Source organism: Paroedura picta, chromosome 7, assembly GCF_049243985.1.
Source record: "Paroedura picta isolate Pp20150507F chromosome 7, Ppicta_v3.0, whole genome shotgun sequence".
Classification (NCBI taxonomy): Eukaryota; Metazoa; Chordata; class Lepidosauria; order Squamata; family Gekkonidae; genus Paroedura; species Paroedura picta.
Genome location: NC_135375.1, coordinates 76,622,128 through 76,645,030, shown reverse-complemented (window position 1 = coordinate 76,645,030; position 22,903 = coordinate 76,622,128). Strand labels below are relative to the sequence as shown.

The 22,903-nt window shown below is 40.0% G+C and overlaps 1 protein-coding gene and 1 long non-coding RNA gene across 42 annotated transcripts in view; one reads left to right on the top strand and one right to left on the bottom strand.

The window, feature by feature from the left end:
* PTPRD (protein tyrosine phosphatase receptor type D) overlaps positions 1-22,903 on the top strand; it is a 1,533,354-nt gene that overhangs the window by 246,737 nt on the left and 1,263,714 nt on the right. The window lies entirely within an intron of this gene.
* Positions 1,731-19,210, bottom strand: LOC143841828 (uncharacterized). The gene is made up of 3 exons (XR_013232875.1): positions 19,097-19,210; positions 13,244-13,300; positions 1,731-1,813 (listed from the first exon to the last, which is right to left on the bottom strand). It is a non-coding gene; the product is annotated as an uncharacterized LOC143841828 (long non-coding RNA).

Sequence of the window (22,903 nt, the reverse complement as noted above, 5' to 3'; positions counted from 1 at the left end):
CTGATGTTGTGCAACACCAGATCCATTAACAATTAATCTTCTACTCTGCAATTATATTTTGCATAGCATGAGATGATTTGTTGTGTGACCAAAACGTGGTGAGAGAGGGTGAATTACAGACCTCAGGGCTGGAAGGAAGGATGGCCATCCTAGTTCAGAAGCCTTTCTCCTTCGGACAGCTCACCATGCCAATGATTCTGACCCTTTAATGTGTTTGTCTGGGATGAGACTTGATCAAAATATTGGCCATCTGGCTGCTTACCACCTCTTGAATGCACTGGCAGATGCCCTGTTGAGCCTGCTAGAGATGACTGCCACATAGACATTGTGGTAACCAAGACACATCATCTTGGGAGACTTTTCCATGCCCATGCAGATGTGTCCATGTTTGGCTCTGGCCTGGACTTGATGGCATCCATGGCCATACTGGGGCTCATGCAGTTTGTTACCAGTTCTACCCATCAGGAAGGCCACACCCTGGATTTGATATTTGGATAGAAATGGATCTGATAATAAGCAACATGGTGTCATGATCAGACCACTATTTCTTGAAGGCCTGGCTACAGATTAACCCTGCCTCTTTCACCGGCAGCAGATGTATTTATGCCTGCCCATGGATGCCTATGGATCCAGATGGATTCCTGAATGCTCTGCAGGACCCAAAGCCTCCCAGTGACATTTTAGATGAGATGGTGGACTGGCAGAACTGGATGTGAACTGCCATTGCTGAGCTCTTTCCCTTTCATCCTGTCTTCCTCCATGCTAAACCAAATCCCTTGTATACCAAAGAGCTGCATGGTAGGAAATGGGAATTTAGATGGCTAGAGTGAATTTGGAGGGAAACTCGTGATGAAGCCTCATGATGAAGCCTCAAGAACATCTTATAGGACACTTATGAAAGCCTATGAGATGGCAGTCAAATCTGCTAAATAAGAGTTTTATGCCACTTCCATTGCATCCACCAGCTCTTGTCTAGCACAGTTGTTTAGAGTAATGTGGCCCTTACCTGCCCTACAAAAAGGGTACTCAAATAGTAATCAATTGAGTTTAGCTGCGAGGCATTTGTGAGCTATTTTGTGGATAAGATCTCAGTGCTCTGCCACAGCCTTCCACAACCAATAAGGGAACTGAATGCCCCTTTACCATCCTTGGATTGGACCTTTGACAGTTTCAGATATCTTGAGATTTTCTTTAACAAAGTCTGCTTATTGAGAGAAATCAACTGGAGTCTTACAGATATCAAGCAAGCAGCAGCTCTAGGGTCCAAAAAGTCCCTGTGCTGGCCCTGTTTAAATAGTAATTCCAAAAATAATTATGTATAAGATGAATTTTTTATGATTGCAAGCAAGAGTGATAAATCTCAACAGACAAGCTCTGGCAAAATGCAGCTTCAAGAAGACCGTCTGTGTCCCTTAGGTATTACTTTTTTTTTTTTTTGGTAGCTTGAGTTCCGTATGCTGTATTACTGTATGTAGTCCGGAAGATGTGTATGCTGTCAAATGTTAGTGTGAATGCGTCCATAATTCTGAAGTATAATAAAACAATACAAACAGTTGGCCTTGAGTATTGACATGCTCAAGCAATCATGAATAATTTAAGCATGCACATACAAACTACAATAGGGAAGGTAAAAGATCAAATAAAGCAAGGGCTATTTATGCCTATCTAAGTGGATTTTAGGCAGAGGTCCAGTACCTGGACTGAAGTATCAGCATATGACACCCAATAATCCAGAATGTATTTTAATGAAAAAGGCAGCAGGGTCAGGAAACTTCTGAAGGCACTAGGGATTTGTAATTTGGATCAGATAAGCCTGAAAGAAAGAAAAAAACTTGAATCAATGCTTATCCAAGCCAGATCTCATAGGTTCTAATCAGCCAAATCAAAGAAGTTTGAAGCTATTTGGACTTTATTTGGCTGATCATCTGTTTGGTGGGGTCTTTCTCCCTAGTAAGACACATGAGAGGCTGAGGAATGCCTTCATACAGGTCTTGCTGGGGAGACATTTAAAGAACCTGCCAAATGGCTGCTGGAGTTGGCTGCAGGTTGAGATTGGGGGCATGGAGCTGATATGTCAGGCCCACACCCACCCACCCCAATCCTGCTAGAGATGGCTGCAGGCTCTCTCCCAATCTCCAATTCATCCTAAGAAATGCAAGGAGTAATGCTAAGATAAATAACCCAACTCCAACACTGATGTTGTGCAACACCAAATGCATGAACAAGAAATCCTCTACCCTGCAATCATACTTTTCATAGCATGAGGTAGATCTGTTGCATGACAACCTTGTTGCATGTCAGCCCTGTACCTGTTTTCCCTGATCCTGCTTGGGCCAGCTCAGCAGAACCCAAGCCTGTCTGCTGCCTGTCCCACACAGATCGAGCTGTGTAAAAAAGGCTAACTGGAGACATTTAAAGGGATTTAGGTCCTTTGAAATTCTTCCTGAGCCACCAAACAGCTGGTTGTCATAGAGACTTCCCTCCACAGAAAGATCAATTGTTTGGGCGATGATTCGCTGAATCAGTTTGAGGTTCTCGAATTGGCCAAATTCAAATCAATATACCAAATCAGTGATTTGGTTGATTCAAGTTTTACCAAATCAGGAAAACTGAAATCCAGAAAGTACTGGATTTTCCCCCAGTCCTCATCCTTAGTAAGTATGAACGGAATGCATACTTCAGAAATGTTCTAGCCACAATCATAGCAGGGCTAAATTAGTTGCTTAGAGGCTCTGAGAAATTGTCTTATTTCCATGAACTAGCCAAGGCTTGACTACTGCAAACATTTAATAGAAAAATTCACCTCTTTATTATAGTGGTCATTGATTAAAAGGAAAATCCTGTAGCCAATCATGTTGAAATCTTATTCCCAAAATGTTTTCCAATGACCTAGCAGCAGATACCATTATCAAGTTTCTTGCATTGTGGGTTTCATTATGCAACTTTATTTGCTACCATGATCCTTTAGTGCACTCAGCTGGCATTCTTAATTGGGTTCACTTTTATTAATTATATATATTATCTCTTCTACTGCTTTATAGAATTATGGAATTACTGAATTGAAGAGCAGAATAAGAAAAATTCTGAGCATCATTAAATAGATACAATATCACTGCTTGAAGAATGAATGCTGATCAAAGTATAGCTATTTATCAAACTTGTATCAAATCAAAATCTGATCATAAAAAATCCTTTTGTAAAAATAGCTTGCAATTTTGTGGCAAGCCATAAGCAATAATATCCGTGTAGTCTGTAAAGCAGACTTAGGAGTTTCTATTTTAAGCACTTTAAATAATGTCAGTAAAGCCTGCTGGTATCTACACTAACATTTCAGAATCTGAAGTTCCTTGGAAATTTGTTTATTATTTTTCCACCACCTGATGTGCAGGGGAAGAAGATCAATTTTGTTTTTCCCCAAGTGGCTTAGATTTGATTTGAACTCACAACAGAATAAAGCTGATGAATAGCATTTTATTGAATATGAATAAATTGAAAAAAATTCAGATTAGTCAGCCACTTTCCTCTCATAATTTGCATTACAGACAAGATGTTTGCAGCAAAAATAGAACACAAGGTATGCACATCTGATTAATTGTACCAAATAAGTAGGTGAATTAATAAAACAGTTAATGAATCTTGAGACAAGGCTTCTTTATTTTACATTATTCTTCTGATGAAAACACAGACATTTATACAAAGAAGCTTAACTACTACTCAAGACAGAAATGTTTTGGCACTAGGCACAAAGGGAAATGTAGACATATCAAGTGCAAATTTTAATACTTGGTGGGAACCCTCTTCCATACAGACTATAACTAGTTTTAAGAACTGGGAGTAAGCCAGCTCCACTGAATGTGGAACTTATTTCTGAGTTTCTCTGTTTAGATGAGAAAAAAGTTGAACTTTTTGGCCAGCATGGGAACACAATGTATGCCACAAGTGCAACATTTCCCATCACCCTGAGAACACCATTCCCACAGTGAAAGATGACAATGGCAGCATCATGTTATAGGGATATTTTTCATGAGTAGAGATGAGACAACTGGTCATGACTGAAGTAAAGATGGATGTCAGTACAGGACAATTCTTAAAGAAAACCTTTTTCAGTCTGCCAGAGATTTGAGGATGGGATGAAGGTTCAGGTTCCTGTTGGACAATGCCCCTAAACATAATGCCCCTAAACACTGGAATGGTTTAAAGTTCACTGAAATGGTCTAGTCAAAGGCCAGATATCAATCTAACTGAGAATCTGTACCATGACTCGAGGCTCGAGAACTGGTCTAAATTGAATAAAATGTAATTCATTAGGGAAAATGTAAAGTTCTGCATTTATGTAGGAAAAATATATACACCAATACAGGGTGGGGGAGACTTATCTTGGCAGAAGTATGTGCAAAAAGGATCTAGGAGTCTTAGTAGACCAACATTGAACATGGCTAAAAAGGCAAATGGGATTTTGGGCTGTATCAAACGGAGTATCATGTCGAAGGCCTCTTCTGCATGATGGATAAGCTGATGAAAACTCACTAAATACATCGCTGTTTTTCTGATCTCTACACAGAAGAGTGAATTTACTCCACAAAACTGATTTTGCCCTGCATGGTGAACTGCCTCTTTGGTGCTTTAAGCGTCTTTTAAGCGTTGTTTCTGAAAGATGCTTTTCACCGATTCATTTCTCTCCTGCCTGCAATGGGCTATTAGTCATGCAGATAAGCTCCTTAGTTATGCAGATTAGTGACTGCATTAGAGAACAAAGTGGAGTTGGCAAAACTACAGGGGGCAGGGCTATGAATTGTTTCATGCAGAGACCACTGCAAGGTAGTTTTTCAACAGACTAAATTCAATGCAGAACGATTGTAATATAATAAAGCGGTCTAAACTGGTTGTTTTTTAAACTGTTTTATTTGGCTCCATGCAGAATACCTCCAGATCACTGTACCATGATGGGCCTCATACTGAAGAGTTGCCATATTATATGTAACCCTCATATTCTGACATTTTGTGGTTGGCTCCATTCCTGTAGCAGCCATTGTGAGGTGGTGCCCACAATACTGTCAAAATTCTAATGGTGCCCACAGTTGATTTTATATTGAAATAAACTTAAGCTAATGTAACCCAACCAGAATAAAACTCTTCTGAATCCATAGACTTAGTAATTACTTAGATGTAATTGCTTAGGATTGCATTATAAGAACAATCTATAGCTGCCTTGTACTTTAATCAGAAATCAAGAAATATTGCATATTTTACATTACATACATTATGCTTTGCATTATGCTGTGCATTACATTATTCATATTTTACATTATAGACTATATATTTTACATTCTATTACATATTTCACATTATACATGCACACAACTTACTTGTATGGGTGAATAAATCCCACAGAATGAATGATTCATTCTGACCTCAGAAAGTATAATTCAGTGTTTAAAAAGTTAGTCTGCTGGAAATGCCTGACATACAGCTAAAGTAGCACCTTATTAAAATGAATAAATTTAATATTAAACTGACTGATCCAAAAGAGACAGTGAAGACAATACAACGATGTTTGTATGAAGCATACCAAGTCATAGCTGACTTCTGGCAACCCCAGCAAGTAGCTTTCAAAGCAAATGGGTAGCAGACATGTTTTGCTGCTGCTGTGTTTTTCTTGATGGTCTTCCTTCCAAGTACCCCACTTAGCAATTTGTCCACCATGGATTCAGACCATTTAAATGCAGGGCATGGGCAGGTCAGCTCATATAGGTCCGAAAAGAACCCGAATCAACACTGATTTGAATACTTTGTGTCTTATCTGACCCCCATGCCTCAATTAGGTACAAATCAACTAATTTACGCTCTGATTTTAATTTATATAGATGAAAAGAGTTGTTATGCTTAAGATGCAATAGACTTGAAGGCAGGGCTTTTAGTTATGTTTATTTCCTTGTGAAAGCTGCTTGGGAAGTTTTGAACAAGTTTCTCTTGTGTTTGATACAATTTACAGTATGTTTGTTACAATATACAGTTTAAGATGATAGTATAGTTATATGAATTGAGAACTGCAATTTGTGAAGAGGAAGGATAACTGACAAGTTATGGGATTTTGTTCCCTGGAAAAATCTACATTTGTACAATTGATCAGAATATCCGAAACTCACTTTAGTGTCAAAATATGATATACAATCTGATGTATGTTTAGGGTCTAAGCAGCAGTTGGGAAATTCTCACACTGGGGCTGGAATTCGTGCATGTTCAGTAGATCATTGACACACTTCTAGGGTTGGCAGCTGAGAAATTCCTGGTGATTTGGAGGTGAAGCCTGAGATCCGGGTCTTCAGATGGGATAAACCTCAGCAGGGTATAATGCCAGACTCCACCTTCCAAAGCTGCCATTTTCTGCAAGCAAACTGGAAATCATGTGTAAATCATGTGAGAGCCAGTTTGGTGTAGTGGTTAGGAATGTGGACTTCTAATCTGGCATGCCAGGTTCGATTCTGCGCTCCCCCACATGCAACCAGCTGGGTGACCTTGGGCTCGCCACGGCACTGATAAAACTGTTCTGACTGAGTAGTAATATCAGCGCTCTCTCAGCCTCACCCTGTAAGCCGCTTTGAGCCTCCTTTGGGTAGGGAAAAGCAGCATATAAGAACCAACTCTTCTTCTTCTTCTAATTCTGGAAAATTTCTAGGTTTCACCTGGAGCTTAGCAACCCTATGGTTCAGAACTGCTTGCTTCTAGGTAAGCCTGCATAGATGTCTAAACCAGTAAAGTTTTCTCTAGAATCAACTGTTTGGATCCAAGCATGAGATCCAGAAACACCAAGCTAAAAATCCTATCAGGTAAACATGAGCATTAGGAATATATGGAAAGTTTTAGATTGTCAGCTTATTGCTACAAGTTCCTTTGGTGGAAGATTGTTAAGCATCTTTCATAAACTCATCTTATTTTTCAAAAGAAGTAAACAAAAATGTAAAGATAAATAGAAGCAAAGACGTAAGAATGGACATTGTAGCATAAATAATGGTACTGGGCAGAACAATCATGAATTGCTCTTGCATGGTGATGGTCTTTTGCCAAGCAGCTGCAGTGCCACTGGTCATCTCCCTAAGTTATATGGCAAGAGATAGGGGGTGGGGGCAAAGGTGCCCCAACAGTGCTACTATAGCATTGTCTGTAGCATTTCAGCCACAGTGTTCACTTTTGGCATTGTTGCAAGGTGGAGATTGCATGATAAACATGACAGGCTGGAATACTGGGAGTAATGAGGAGGCTGAGTCAAGCATCTGTCATTTACAAGGGGTGGAGAAGGGCAGCCCAGAACAGTGATGCTCCTCCTATGATGGACAGTCCCCCTTAAAGAGACAGGCTCCTGTCACAAACCCTGGCCCCCTGTCAGTGAGGAGGGAAGCATCATCCATCAGTCCTGTTGGCACCCTGTGGTGGCAATCCATGAAACTAGTGAACAGGACACTACAGGCTGATGATGGACAAAAATGTGGATGTTTTGGTCCACCCCACACTCACCTCTGTCTAAATGTGGGCCCATGCCTAGGGTCTTGGCAAGGGGCTTGGATCCCCTCCTTTCCCAGGCCACCAGCAGCCATGTGACACCTGGTCCAGGGTCACCTGCCACACCCCTGTCCCTCTCTGCTTGTCAGAACAGGGACACTGGCATCTGAAGATATTAAGTCTGCCCTCTGTGTCAGCTCTTCCTTAGGCAGTGAGGCTGAGTATCCCAGTATACAAACAAAATGTTTATTTGTTTATTTATGTTTACCAAAGTCTTGCCAATGCATTTTTTAACATAATGTAGATTGATCTGTACCATAAGGTAAAGTTATTGTTTTTTTTAGGTAAAATAGATGGAAGTAGCATATAAGTGGTTTCTTTGGTGAATCTTCATTTTGTAGAATGCATGTCTGCGCTACGTGTGACAGCCATATGTTTCTTCCAACTGCATATTATTATCTATAATGGAGGCAAAGCCCATTGCACCCAGGGAAACAGTGGGTCTTAAGATACACACCTGCACTGTGGGCTTCTGGGGTTGGGTACATTGCAAAAGCTCCTGCCCATCCCCAGACCACCAGGGCACACCACTTCTGGCTGAAGACTATCTCTTATTTTGGGAGGAATATTTCTGAGGGGACCAATCAGTTAGGAAATAAATTGTCTGCATGCAATTTGAGCTGATTGATGATCATTGGCTGAGTGCAATTTGAGCTGATTGGCTCTCATTGGCAGAATGCTTTCTCCCTATTAGCAGCACACCCCCAGGGAGGACCGATCAGATAGGGAGTGAGTTGTGTGCATGCAATTTGACCTGATTGCCCCTGATTGGCAGAGTGCAATTTGAACTGATCAGCTCTCATTGACAGAGTGCTCGGTGGCACTCCCCCAGGGAGGGCCAATCAAGTAGGGAGTGAGTTATAATGTTTAATGATAGTGATGTTTAATTATACAAACTTTAGTAACTGAGCCTAGATTCCTGTAACAAACATACACCTTTTACTGCATAGACTTTTAAGATTTTGAATAGTTCAACTGGAATGCTGTCACCACCACTAGCTTTATTGTTGCTCAGACTTTCTAAGGCCCATTTGAATTCACATTTCAGGATGTCTGGCTCCAGGTCAGTAACTACCCCATCATGGTTATCAGGGATGTTAAGCTCGCTCTTCTATAGTTCCTCTGTATAATTTTGCCACCTTTTAAAAATGTTTTAAAATGCTTCTGTAAGGTCCCTACCATTTTGGTCCCTTATCATACCCATCTTTGCATGAAACATTCTCTTCATATCTCCAGTTTTTTTGAAAAGATCTCTGGTCCTCCCCATTCAATTGTTTTCTTCTATTTGTTCGCACTGTTCATTTAGAAGGCATTCTTATCTCTTCTAGCTTTTCTCTGGAATTGTGCATTCAATTGGGTGTATCTTTCTCTTTTTCCCTTGCCTTTCACTTCCCTTCTCTCTTTAGCTATTTGTAAAGCTTCCTCGGACAGCCATTTTGATTTCTTGCATTTCTTTTTCTTTGGGATGCTTTTAGTTCCTACCTCTTGTACAATGTTGCGAACCTCCATCCATAGTTCTTCAGGCACTCTGTCTATCAGATCTAATTCCTTAAATCTATTTGTCACCTCTACTGTATATTCGTCGGGGATATGATTTAGTTCATATCTGAGTGGCCTAGTGCTTTTCCCTACTATCTTCAATTTAAGCCTAAATTTTGCAACAAGAAGCTGATGATCTGAACCACAATCAGCTCCTGGTCTTGTTTTTACTGACTGTATAGAACTTCTTCATCTTTGGCTGCAGAGCACATAGTCAATCTGATTTCTGTGTTGACCATCTGGTGATGTCCATGTGTAGAGTTGTCTCTTGGGTTGTTGGAAAAGAGTGTTTGCTATGACCATTGTATTCTATTGACAAAATTCTACCAGCCTGTGCCTTGCTTCATTTATAGGATTACTAGTATGAGATAAATACTTAGTGTGGTCAGAGGTACTTCAGGAATGTGTGTGTTTCTCTTGTCTTAAAGAGAATAAAATGCTTTGCTAGCTAAATTTTCCATACAATGAACAAAAGATGCTTATCTCATACAAAACATCAACCTCCTCTGTGACCTATGGGGAATGTAGTGCTGTAATAAATTTGTCTAATTGCTGGAATTGACATCTTTTCTTAACTCAGATTATTGTCAAGGTGCAGACTTATTTGCAATACATTTCATTGACTGAACACAAGAAAAAACAACTATTATTCATTTGCTAAGCTGTATACTTGGAAACCTCTTAGTTTAAGGCTCTTCATGGTAGCATAAAGACGCTGCAAATTGCTTAGTGCACCTGAGTTCTGTTGGAAGAGCATCTACCAGTGCTTGAGAAACTCCACCATCTCACTCCTAGTTGTATCTCCTACAATGCTAGTGAGTTGTGTTTTGGAGCTGGCAGTAAAAGTATGATGAACTCACAATTCATGCTCTCTCAAAAATTCAACTTAATGTGACCTATTTCTCTTCTCCATTTCCAAATTCTTTGGCATCTGAAGAAGAGTTGGTTTTTATACATCACTGCCCAAATGAGTCTCAAAGTGGCTTACAAATACATTTCCTTCCCACAGAAAACCTCCTGTGAGGTAGGTGAGGCTGAGATCAATTCTGCACAAAGGTGTGAAACTCACACTACCTACTGCTTGAAAACACGTGGTTTTAAGCCGTGTGTTTGCAATCTTCCTGATGGGAGAGAGATCCTACCTGCATTTTACATCCACCTTTTCATGGATTTTTGCCTCCCAAAGAGGCGGCAAGGGAAAACAACACAAACTTCTCCTCCTGTTCCTCAGCTTGTCAATCACTGCAAGCCACCAATCTCCAGGGAATCAAACTTCCTTCCCGCCCCCAAGCCCCAAAATTAATTCTTTAAAAAATAAAGTGCTCTTCCGCATTGCTAAGGAGAAACGCCACAACACACACAAAAAAATTTTTTAACGAACACTTCCATGATGCTATGGAGAAATGCTAAAACACCCCCCCCCCCATTGTGTAATGGTCTCTATGTTTGGGTAGATTTCTGATAGGCTGGCCATGATAACTCGATCCCGATGACTGATTCTGTGTTCAAAGTAAGGTTTAAACACAAAGAGCATGGATGCCTAGATAATAGGGAGAGGGCTGCTTCATCACACACACACGCCCTTTTCCCTGTTCATATCCCACCACCAGAAAACACAAACTGGCATTTGTTTGGTCTGATTGATCCAAAATGACCATGAACAGTGAGGAGAACAATTTATTTTTAAATGGCAAATGTAGCTTTACGGTCCCGCAGCAACACGAACAGCAGCATTTTTTTTAAAAATCAGGAAATGGAGAGGGGAGGGTGGGTACAAGGATGGGCAAAACACTGCTCAGACTGTTGCACATTCCCCCCTCCACAGAGGCTTGCCCATTTGCTCTTCAGATTGACGTGTGGCAAGAAATGGCACATCTAGTTTTGGCTGTTTCTCTCATCTCAGAGCCAATTTGACTAAAACTCATGCCAGCCACTTGAGACTTCTGGGTTGCTACTGACATCATTTGGAAGCAGCACTAAAACCCAAGAGTAATGAGAGGCTATCCTGAGGGCAAATTCCTTGTGCGGAATTGATCTGAGAGAGCTTTGACAGGACTGCTTGGCCAGAATAGCACTGTCAGGATTGTGACAAACCCAAGGTCACTCAGCTGGCTGCATGTGGAGGAGCAGGGAAGCAAACCCAGCTCACCAGATTAGAAGTTACTGCCGTTAACCACTACCCCATGCTGGATCTGCAGAGATCAGTAGTTAGTGTAACCACAAAATGTAGCTTGGCTAGTCAATGCAAAATTTCTGGATCGTTGTGGATTCCTGTCTTTTACATTATTAATCATCTCCAACAATGAGATTTTTAAAAATTGCCACCTGAAGTGATAGCAGTAAAATACAACCTTTCAAATACTTAAAGAGGGCTATCATGTCCCCTCTCAACCTCCTTTTCTCCAGGCTGAACATTCCCAAGTCCCTCAACCTATCTTCATAGGGCTTGGTCCCTTGGCCCAGATCATCCTCGTTGTTCTCCTCTGTACCCTTTCAATTTTATCTACGTCCTTCTTGAAGTGAGGCCTCCAGAACTGCACACAGTACTCCAGGTGTGGTCTGACCAGTGCTGTATACAGTGGGACTATGACATCTTGTGATTTTGATGTGATGCCCCTGTTGATACAGCCCAAAATGGCATTTGGCTTTTTTACCGCTGCATCACATTGCCTGCTCATGTTTAGTTTACAATCCACAAGTACCCCAAGGTCTTGTTCAAACGCAGTGTTACCTCGAAGCGTATCCCCCATCCATCAATATGTCCTGATCTACCTCTGCCGGCCATAGTGGGACAACCTGAATTGGGGGTTCCCATATATAGTAAAAATATATTGAAAATGATTTCAGCATATGTGTTTAAACCATTTCCCTTAAGATATAACTTATTGTAAAGACAAATCTTCCACCCCTGCATTTATGATCTTCTTGTATCATAAAACTGCATAATTGTCTCCAAATAAGACATGAAGTTTTGAAACACTGATAGCAAATCATGGGGTAATGCAGATGAAAGGCAGGTTAAGTGCATAAGCTTTGCTTTGGTTCTAGAACCATCAATGGCAGGGAGTAGACAGAGCAAACAGAGTGGAATGCCCTGATCTGTGTGAACAGTTTACAGCAGATTTTCTGAGCAGGAAGACTTTAAGGCTGACTTCAAATTTGGTGCCTGCCTATATGCAGCATTCTTTTTTCTCCAGTGCAGTAATTCTGCAGCTGCAACCCAAAATATGCAGTTTTCTTAATTCAAGTAGAGATGTGGGAAGGGTCCCCAAGGCTTTTTTTTAAAGATGCAATTGCCCTATTGCAGCTGCATATAAGTGTCAGGTAAGTGTATTCCATTTTACAGGGAATCAGTGGTTTATATGTAATCTCTGTTTCTTTACAAGCTAATAGCTTTGTCAGAAAATGAGAAAAACATATGCTATCCCTGTCCCCCAACTGAGCATCTGTTCCTGAAAGAAGTGGTCTCTGCAGATTTCCTGAGATTGCTTCTGGTCAGATAGTTCACTTTACTCAAATATAAAATGGCTATCCACCATCTCATTCCATACCTCACAATCCAATCCTGTTTCACTTCCCAACTGAGTAAATAGTGGTAACTACTGTCTACATTAGACAGAAAATGAAGTCTTTTTTTAAAAAGTGTCTCTGCTCTGTTCAGACAGGAACAGTGAAGAGGTTGTTGGGCATGAGAGTTAGAGTTCTCCATATGTAGCCAAGCCTGACATGAGAGTTCTTTCCCATAGGATTGGCTCCTTGGTGGGCTCTGTTAGACTGTCCAGTTTAAACTGGCCTGCCCAGCAGAGCCTATAGGGAAAGTTATCCCTATAAAATCAGCTCCTGGGCATGCTCTGTTCAAACCAGGATGCCCAGAAAACCCCCTCTGAACCTGTGGGGAGAGTTTTTTAGGACTTGCTCCTCCAAACAATCCAAGTTTAGCAATGAAGTCATATATTCTTAAACGCATTACACTTGTTAAAAAAGAATACACAACTTCATATGCTGGAACAAGGAAGCACCAAGGAAGGGGGGACAATGGCAGAAGGTGCTTATTGGAAGGAATTACATCAATGCAGGTGGTGACTGGCCTCTGAGAGGCATAAAAGAGGGGAGGGGATTCAAAGGAATCTTTATGCAGTGAAATTACCTTCAGCTTGAAAGTGAAGCATGAGGAAAAACAACCAGAAAACTCATCTGAGAAAACCTGGGGAAACAATGACAGGAAACTAAACTGAGTGCTGAAGGAAAGAAAATGAAAAAATAAAGCAATGGACATGTGCCATGAAAGTGAGGGAAGAAAACTCGATGGACATACAGGGTGAAAGCATGACAGTACACCAGTGGATAAAAGGTTCTGGATGATACAGTCTTACCTTAGTAGCTTTCGGAAGCTATATTGGGTAGGCCCTGGTTAGTATTTGGATGGAAGACCACCCATTGCCTTAAAGTCCACTTAAGAAGGCATTTAGCTGAAGTGTGATTTGAATCTTAAGCTTGTTCATAGATTTTCTTAGGAATTGTATTAGCATCCCTCTTACTGTTTAAGCAAAAGCACATTTAGAAGTTGATTGCTGTAGTAGCAAATGTAAAGCTAATGAACAGGCTTGAAAATGTGCCATCATTCTTTTTTATAGGGAAAACAAATCAGTAATGGTAATTCTCCTTCATCTAGAGGAGCCCATGATTGCAAGAAGGGAGAAATACTGGCACTTCTATACAAGAATGAAAGAGATGGAAGCTTTTCATTGCTGGTTGTCAAAACATTTTTTTAAACTCTCAGGCCCTGAAAATTAGCTTACTATCACAGCAATATTCTGTTAGAAGGCCTATTATTTTAATTTCTTACTATAATTTCTGTTGAGAAATCAAATGATGCAACATCTTGTTTTACATAAACTGAGCATGATTATTGCTATTGTAGTGTGACAAGAGTAACTGATGGACTTCCATCCTTTCAGTAGGCAAGGATAAATTGTTTGCTTTCTATGCTTTTAATGGCTCCTGGATCTTCTGTTAAATATTATATGTACATTTGTATCTGCTTTATACCACATCAGAACATAGTCCAGTCATCAGTCTCAGAATTGTATACTAGTTAAACTGGATTTTCACCCCAGAATTGTTACTTAAGTTCTTTTTACTTGGTGACAGCAGAGGCTGAACCTGGGGTTTTTGTGAGCAAACAACGTTCTTCAAAACAAAAACAAGTAAGGAGTAGCTAGGCTAAAAAAGGATCTGTATGCTATTAATGACATATAGCCTCTATCTGCAGATTCATGGATCAGGGTCACACAGAGATGATGATGATGATTTATTTCAACCCACCCTTCCAGTGTCATTTAGGGCAGGTAACAACATTCATAGAACATCATACAATAAGTTAAACATCTAAAACATTATTTAACTTGGTGCCCCCAAATAATTTTCCAGACAAAACGGGTTTGCATCAGGAGTTGATCTTCTATCTCCCAGTGATAAGACCAGTTTTGATTGGTTGTCTGTTGTTGTAGATTTTTCCACAAACTTGATGGATTCTCTAGGGTTGATCATGTTCTGGGCTTTTGAAGCTCATTCGACTCAGTTAAAAAAAATCAATCTGCACTTTACCCTGGTGTGCACTCTGTTGCTGCTCACTTTTTATTTCAATCTATAGTGTTCAGGATTGACCATGGAGTCACTCCACTTATTCCTTGGCATTTCCAAGTCTAGATTTTCTCTGCTTAATCGGAGAAATGTGCGCCCATTGCATACTCTTCTGGAAGCAGACGTATGGTCTCTTCCAAATTTTCTTCCCCAACCATGTGTCCAGCACTGATGTTGTGTCAAGCTAACTAACTGGTTAGTTTCAGCAGAGCTTGCCTTTTGAAACTGTAAGGAAAACTCTGTTTTGACTTTCAGGTTCACCATTTTAGCAAAAGGTTTTCCAGCCTTTATCTTTGCAGAATAGTTTTTTTTTTTTTTTTTTGCATTATCAGCCCTCTCTTCTGAGGGTCAGGGCTGCACATTACTGTCAGAAGTTAAAACAAATATTTCTTTGCTATAGCAAAGAAACACCATAATGCCAGTAACACCATAATGCCAGTATTTCTCTAGGAATTTATTATGCATGGGGAGAATTCTGTCCAAGATGGGGGGGGAATGAAATAGGAGAATACTTTAATGTTGTATCCTCTTCCTCCTTCTCTATATGTCACTGTTATTTACCATGTATAAACTCATTAGGTTGAATTAACTTTTCTACGTTTTTGTGCGGGGAGGGTAAACATTGTACTTGATTGTATAGCTGTCAAGTAGCACACCGTGTTTGAGGCCAGATCCTATATTTGCCATTTATATATTTGCTAGTTATTTTTTTGTTGCTCAGTACATGAGGGGAGGATGGAGAGGGGATGTACATTCAAATCTAAGGATTTCCAAGGCTTGTTTACACAGTGTTAATTCATGGTTTGTTTAATGTTTGATATGTTGCTCTGCACAACTGGTTCATCAAGTTTGCAGATGACACCAAATTGGGAGGACTGGCAAATACTCCGGAAGATAGAGACAGAGTTCAACGAGATCTGAACACAATGGAAAAATGGGCAAATGAGAACAAGATGCAATTTAATAAAGATAAGGGTAAAGTTCTGCATCTGGGTCAGAAAAATGAAAAGCATGCCTACTGGATGGGGGATACGCTTCTAGGTAACACTGTGTGTGAACGAGACCTTGGGGTACTTGTGGATTGTAAACTAAACATGAGCAGGCAGTGTGATGCAGCGGTAAAAAAGGCAAATGCCATTTTGGGCTGTATCAACAGAGGCATCACATCAGTGCAGTTCTGGAGGCCTCACTTCAAGAAGGATGTAGATAAAATTGAAAGGGTACAGAGGAGAGCGACGAGGATGATCTGGGGCCAAGGGACTAAGCCCTATGAAAATAGGTTGAGGGACTTGGGAATGTTCAGCCTGGAGAAAAGGAGGTTGAGAGGGGACATGATAGCCCTCTTTAAGTATTTGAAGGGTTGTCACTTGGAGGAGGGCAGGATGCTGTTTCTGTTGGCTGCAGAGGAGAGGACACGCAGTAATGGGTTTAAACTTCAAGTACAACGATATAGGCTAGATATCAGGAAAAAAATTTTCACAGTCAGAGTAGTTCAGCAGTGGAATAGGCTGCCTAAGGAGGTGGTGAGCTCCCCCTCACTGGCAGTCTTCAAGCAAAGGTTTGATACACACTTTTCTTGGATGCTTTAGGATGCTTAGGGCTAATCCTGCGTTGAGCAGGGGGTTGGACTAGATGGCCTGTATGGCCCCTTCCAACTCTATGATTCTATGATTCTATGATTAAGATCCATCTAGTTCTGTTTCTAATGTGATCAATAAGATCCTTCATGAGCAGGGTCAGGAAGGTGATGGTCAGCAGCAAATGCTTACAAAAGGTACAGAAAACAAATCAGGAAAATAAAGTCATAATGCTACTGATTATGCATGTTCTTTTGCTGACTTGCTTTACAGTTCTGACTTAACTTGTAGGAATAATTTTCAACCTCATTAAAAACTAACTTTTAAGAATATATGTAATGAATAGAAAACATCAAAGGTTACTTGATAGATTGAGTCTGTTTTCCAACCCAGTCATTCTTGAAGTCACAATATTGTTCTTAATGAGAATATTCAAAGAATGTTTGCCTTTTTCTATGCATATATTCTACAAGTCAGATGATACTCTTTCCCAAATTATTTTCACCGGAGCAGTACTAGAAAAAAAAAAAGGGTAACATGTAGGGTTAAAAATGATCTAGATGAATACATGAAGCTACCATATACTGAATCAAACTACTGATTCTATAAAGTATTGATTGGTTACTCAGACCAGACATGGCTCTCCAAGTTTTCAGGTCTCGCAGTTTGTTGCTGGTCCCGCCCATCAGGCTGGCCACACCCTTGATTTAACATTTGGCACAAGTGTAGTGGTAGATCTGGTGGTGAATAACATTGTTCCATGCTCAGACCACCATGCCCTGAAGGCCCAACCAACAATACCACCCCCTCCCTGTTTGGGTGACTGATGTATTTTAGTCTGTCCATGGAGACTTATGGATTCCCAGAGATTTCTGAATGCTCTGTGGGACCTGATGCCCTCTGATACCTCACTGACTGCCTTGGTGGAGGACTGGTAATCCCGTCTATAAGCCACTATCAACACCATTGCTCCTAGGTGTCCTTTCTGTCCTCGCCTTAAACAGGCACAGATATTCCCAGAAGCTTCGAGAGAGGAAGAAGGAAGTGAGGTGGCTAGAGTGAGTGTGGCGGAAGACTCACGATGAAGCTGCTAGGACTTCTCTTCACACACTTATGAAGGTATATGAAAGAGATGAAAGCGGCAAAAGAAGACTTCTATGCCATGGAAATCACACCAGGCACAATTATTTAGAGAAATTAGGTCTCTGACTGCCCTCAAGGAGGGTCATCAAATGATAAGGGAATTGGATCTGAGCTGTGTGGCTTTATTGAGCTATTTTGCAGACAGTCCAGTCGCTCTGCCGAGACCTTCCTGCCACTATTGATACAGTTCATAAACTGGAAGATCCATGGCCATTGCAGGAGTTGGTGTTTGATGTATTCAGGTTCTCATTAACTGAAGTGGACAAGTTGCTGGGGTCAGTGAGGGCAACCACTTGCCCCTTAGATCCCTGTCCATCCTGGTTACTCAAATCAGGTGACCAGCGGACAGAAGGCTCTCTGAGGGAAATAGTGAACCTCTCTCTAATATCGGGAGAATTCCCTGAGGGGCTTAAGGAGGCGGTGGTTCACATTCTACTGAAGAAAACATCACTGGACCCGTGGGACCACACCAGCTACTGCCTGGTTTCACATCTTGCATTTTTGGGTAACGTATTGGAGTGGGCCATAGCGGACCAGCTCCAAGCATTCTTGGAGGGAACTTCGGCCCTTGGCCCATACCAGTCTGGCTTCTATCCTGGCCATGGGCTTATTGCCTTGACGGATGATATCCATTGTTCAGTAAAGATTAAACTAATCCCAAACCTATGAAATGCAAATGCTTAGAATACCTCTCATTGTCCTGGACAAAATCAAGTGTAAGAATACCGTGAACTCTTATTGTTAACTGAAGCTACAATACGTAGTCTCTTCTTTTAGAATAGTCCTACTGTTGTGATAGACCACTCAGAAATAAGTGATTTGAGAACTGCAGTATGAAAAAGATAGCCCATTCAGTATGTAAAGATTACAGGAGTTGTTAAATAAGGAGAGTTTTTTTAAGGTAGTAAAAAATTTCGTAAGGGCGCTTCAGAATGACTTGAGGGAAGTTTTAGGCATGAATAAAATGTTATTGATTTACAGTTTGATCTTCAAATCACATTAAAAAGCTGTTAGATAACTCATGTACTAAGTCTTTTCAGGTTCCTTGCCTTGCACAGAATCATTTGATTTTTACAATAGATGTGTGAAATACTGAATTATTTTGAGAGCCTCAGAACTCATAGATACTGTTGAGAGCTCAGTATGAAAATTATAAATGCAAACATGTATCTTTCTTTTTAGAGAAAATCATAACTAATCACATCTAATTTTTCACAAAAAGTATCTCTCAATATCTTGTTATCCAGCAATACAGAATATAGTATATTTGTTAAAATTATTCCTAGGCTGATGGATAACATCACTAAACAGAAGTTACTTCTTTCTGGTGCAGTTTCATGCTTCTTGTATCTTGTGGATTACTTTTCAGACATAATTTCAGAGTATAAATGAAGCTACATTGAGGTCTGCTTGTATGCAACATCTCCCATGCTCCTCGCATGTCTGCTTTACAGTGTTCGCTACAGATAACCACCCTGTGGTTTCTCGTTATTATTCATCAAGGGTTAACTTCTGGGGTTAATTTTAACCTGTAAATCCCTGAACAGTTTCAGTTTTGAGAGTTTAAGAGACTGCTTCTGTCTTGCTATGTTGCCAAGGGGAGCTTGACAGGGCCCTTGACTGCACATTTCACATACCTTTTGTTCTGCCGGAGGCAAAGCCTATCTCAGAATTGCTTTTAAAGCTCTGCTCTTCTCCTAGAATTTTGCCTGTTTGGGATGGAGCTTGAATTTTCCAGCTACAACATCTGAAAAAAAAAATCATTAATACTAACAACTCAAAATAAAACAAATGAGAACCTGAGGAATAATTTTAGATGAGTCATACATGTCCAGACACTTCTGTGCATTATTGTGAAATTAATGTTGTTTTCTTCATCCTTTCATTTTAAATTTTAAAAGAAATTGACTTACAAACAATATGCTTCGAAATATGGAGACCTTACACCAGAAACATCCACTGAGATTTTGTTTTTTATAAAACTGTACAAAATAACTTCTCGATACATTTTTATCCCATGCTTCTTCAGGAGGGCTGCTTCATTAATTGAGAACAGCGGTAAAGCATTGTTAAGAGCTACTGTCTGAAAATATAAGCACTGCAGGTGGACAGCTTAATAGGGCTTAATTAAGTACCAGATGAATATAAATAGGAAGCACAGATTGTGTGTGTTGACTCTTTATGCAGGTAAGGAGAGGGAAAATGCTGAGTCTTCTATCCTGAAATAAAGACAAGTTGCACCATGTTTTACATGAATCTGCTTAGATAATAAATGAAAGGAAGAGCTGTCCTGCACAGTAGTGAAACAAAAATTAGTCAATTAAAGAGGTATTTCTACACCTAGTGAAATATTATTAGAGATTTAGAACTATTGTTTTTTATTGAGGTTTCTTTCTTAAATAGATATGTACAGGTGGCACTCTCAAAGAGTGTTGTCTGTATGTTTAATCATCATTATGAGTCAAACAATATGAGCTTTTCAGTTTTAACAAACAAAGTAAAATGATATAGATTAAAAATAACACAGCTTGGTTTTAGAAATGATTCTGACATTCCATGACTTAAGCCAAGCCAAAGGCTAAAATACATAAATGATTGGTTTCACTAGGCTTGTATTTAATGAAATTAATATCCATTATAGTTTTTACGCTCCTTTATGCCTTTTAACTCGGTGTGTTTGTGTGTGTGACAGAGACAGACAAACAGATAAGACAGACAGCAGTTTTTCTAGAAAAAAATACTTATTCTGCCCAGGCTGTAAAGATGGGCTTATGTACGTGAACAAAGACAGTGATTGCATGGTTCAGTCAGGCATGCATACACATATACACAGTTAGGGTTTTAAAGCCTCACTTGCCATCTCTAGATCAGCTGCTTCATTTAATCTTCCCCAAAGGATTGAATTCAGGAGAAACTACTCATGCTAGGTTTCTGTAGAAACCACTTTTGCATAACACTCCTCATCTGGACCTCATCTGGACCTTGTGACATCATAGAGTCTATCAAAACTCTATCCAAAGTGTGGTTAAACACCTGAATATGTTGAGAGTCAGCTTGGTGGCTTCTAATCTGGAGAGCTGAGTTTAATTCCCCATTCTTCCATAAGTAGCCATCTGGATGACTTTGGGCTACTCCTAGTCCTGTTAGAGCTGTTCTCATAACAGTTCTTTCTGAACTCCCTCAGCCCCACAGGTTGTCTGTTGTGGGGAGAGAAAGGGAAGGAGATTGTAAGGCACCATTACTACTACAGGTAGTAACAAGTGGGGTATAAAAGACAATTCTTGCTCCTCTTCCTGGTTTTCCTCTTGCTTTGGGGTGATGGGATGAGGATGACTCACAAATATTCTTCGGTTTTGTTTTCCTGATGCTTTTCAAATCTATAGTCATTTAATGGATGAACAAATTAAAAATAATTAATTAGTACAATTCTCTTCATACATCGAAAAGCTAAACCAAAAAAAGTTATCAGGTTACGAAGTATATTCTCTTAATCTGGTGCATGTAGACACTTACATATGTGCACACACAGGAGTTGTATTTTCATTTCTAAAATGTGTTTCAATATAGGCTTGGGGAATTTTAATGAATACTTATCAAGCAAAATTATATGTAAGGGAAAATAAAAAAGTAATGCATTCTGGTATTTGGAGCACTTATCCATTCCTTAATACTTACTTAGAGTATTTTTAGCAAATTATTGTCTGCCTAATGTGTATTCTTTCGCTATTAGGCACAGCTGAGTGGTGATGAGTTAATGATAAGTTTTCTGCTCTGACATTACTGCTATATAACAGAATTAGCTCAATACTCTAGGACAAGTCATTTATCCAGAACGTCAAAAAATAATGTTTTTAAATGTATCAAGCACTGCCACTGAATCTCAGCTGGTCTGCCATTTTAATTTCATTGATTCACGGAAGTGCAGGGTATGGTGATTGTTTTGGATTTGGTAGTAATAAAATTCAGTTAGGAACTAAGACACTCCCCCCCTCATCCATTTTTGAAGCAAAAGAATGAAGTAGGGAGCATGCTTGAGAAAAGATTTTAATCTGGACCTTAATGTTAATTTAGGGATTTTAGGTGAAATGGATCAATGACTTCCAGGAAGAATTTTAAAGAATTCTCATGGGAATTGTAGCCCGTGGACTGGTGTAGTCTGGAGGGCCTCAGTTTGACTACCCCTGTCCTACAACCTACCAAGTGGTTTTAGAAAGTGGGTGATGTCCCTACCTTAAACTTTATTATCAAGCTGCTAGATGAAAGATTGGATATTAAATACCACAGGAAATACTTCAATCATTCTTCAATCATTCTTCTTTTACAGTCTTCTGTAAAGTTGCCTTTAAAGAGTGCATTGGGTGGAAAAAGTAAATAGGAAAAAATATTACAGAAATGATAACACTATTATAAATGCAATACTTAATGTGTGGGATCAAGTTAAAAATAAATTTTCTCCAAATCATTCTCCTCTAGCATCTGTCATTAACTATATGATTGATAAGACAAGTTAAAAATTTACTCCGCTGAGAGGTTGGGGAAAACTGCATATTGAATGAGCAAGTTATTACAAATAAAAAAAATGAGAACAGTTTAAAATCTAGTATTTCAGAATTTGAATACTTCCAGATTAGAAGGAGTTCGGCAAGGCTGTATACTGTCACCTTGCCTATTTAACTTGTATGCGGAGCACATCATGAGAAAGGCGGGGTTAGATGAGTCACAAATTGAGATCAAGATTGCAGGAAGAAATATCAACAACCTCAGATATGCAGATGATACCACTTTAATGGCAGAAAGTGAGGAACTAAAGAGCCTGTTGATGTGGGTGAAGGAGGAGAGTGCAAAAGTTGGCTTGAAACTCAACATCAAGAAAATGAAGATCATGGCATTCAGCCCTCTCAATTCCTGGCAAATAGATGGGGAAGAAATTGAGATAGCGACAGATTTTATTTTCCTGGACTCCAAGATCACTGCAGATGGGGACTGCAGCAAAGAAATTAAAAGACGCTTGCTCCTGGGGAGGAAAGCTATGGCAAATCTAGATAGCATCGTAAAAAGCAGAGACATTACCCTGCCAACAAAAGTGCGTTTAGTCAAGGCTGTGGTCTTCCCAGTTGCAATGTATGGCTGTGAAAGTTGGACCATAAGAAAGGCTGAGCGTCAAAGAATTGAGGCTTTTGAACTCTGGTGCTGGAGAACACTTTTGCGAGTCCCTTGGACTGCAAGGCGAACAAACCGGTCAGTCCTAGAGGAGATCAGCCCTGACTGCTCCTTAGAAGGCCAGATCCTGAAGATGAAACTCAAATACTTTGGCCACCTCATGAGAAGGAAGGACTCCCTGGAGAAGAGCCTAATGCTGGGAGCTATTGAGGGCAAAAGAAGAAGGGGACGACAGAGAATGAGGTGGCTGGATGGAGTCACTGAAGCAGTAGGTGCGAACTTAA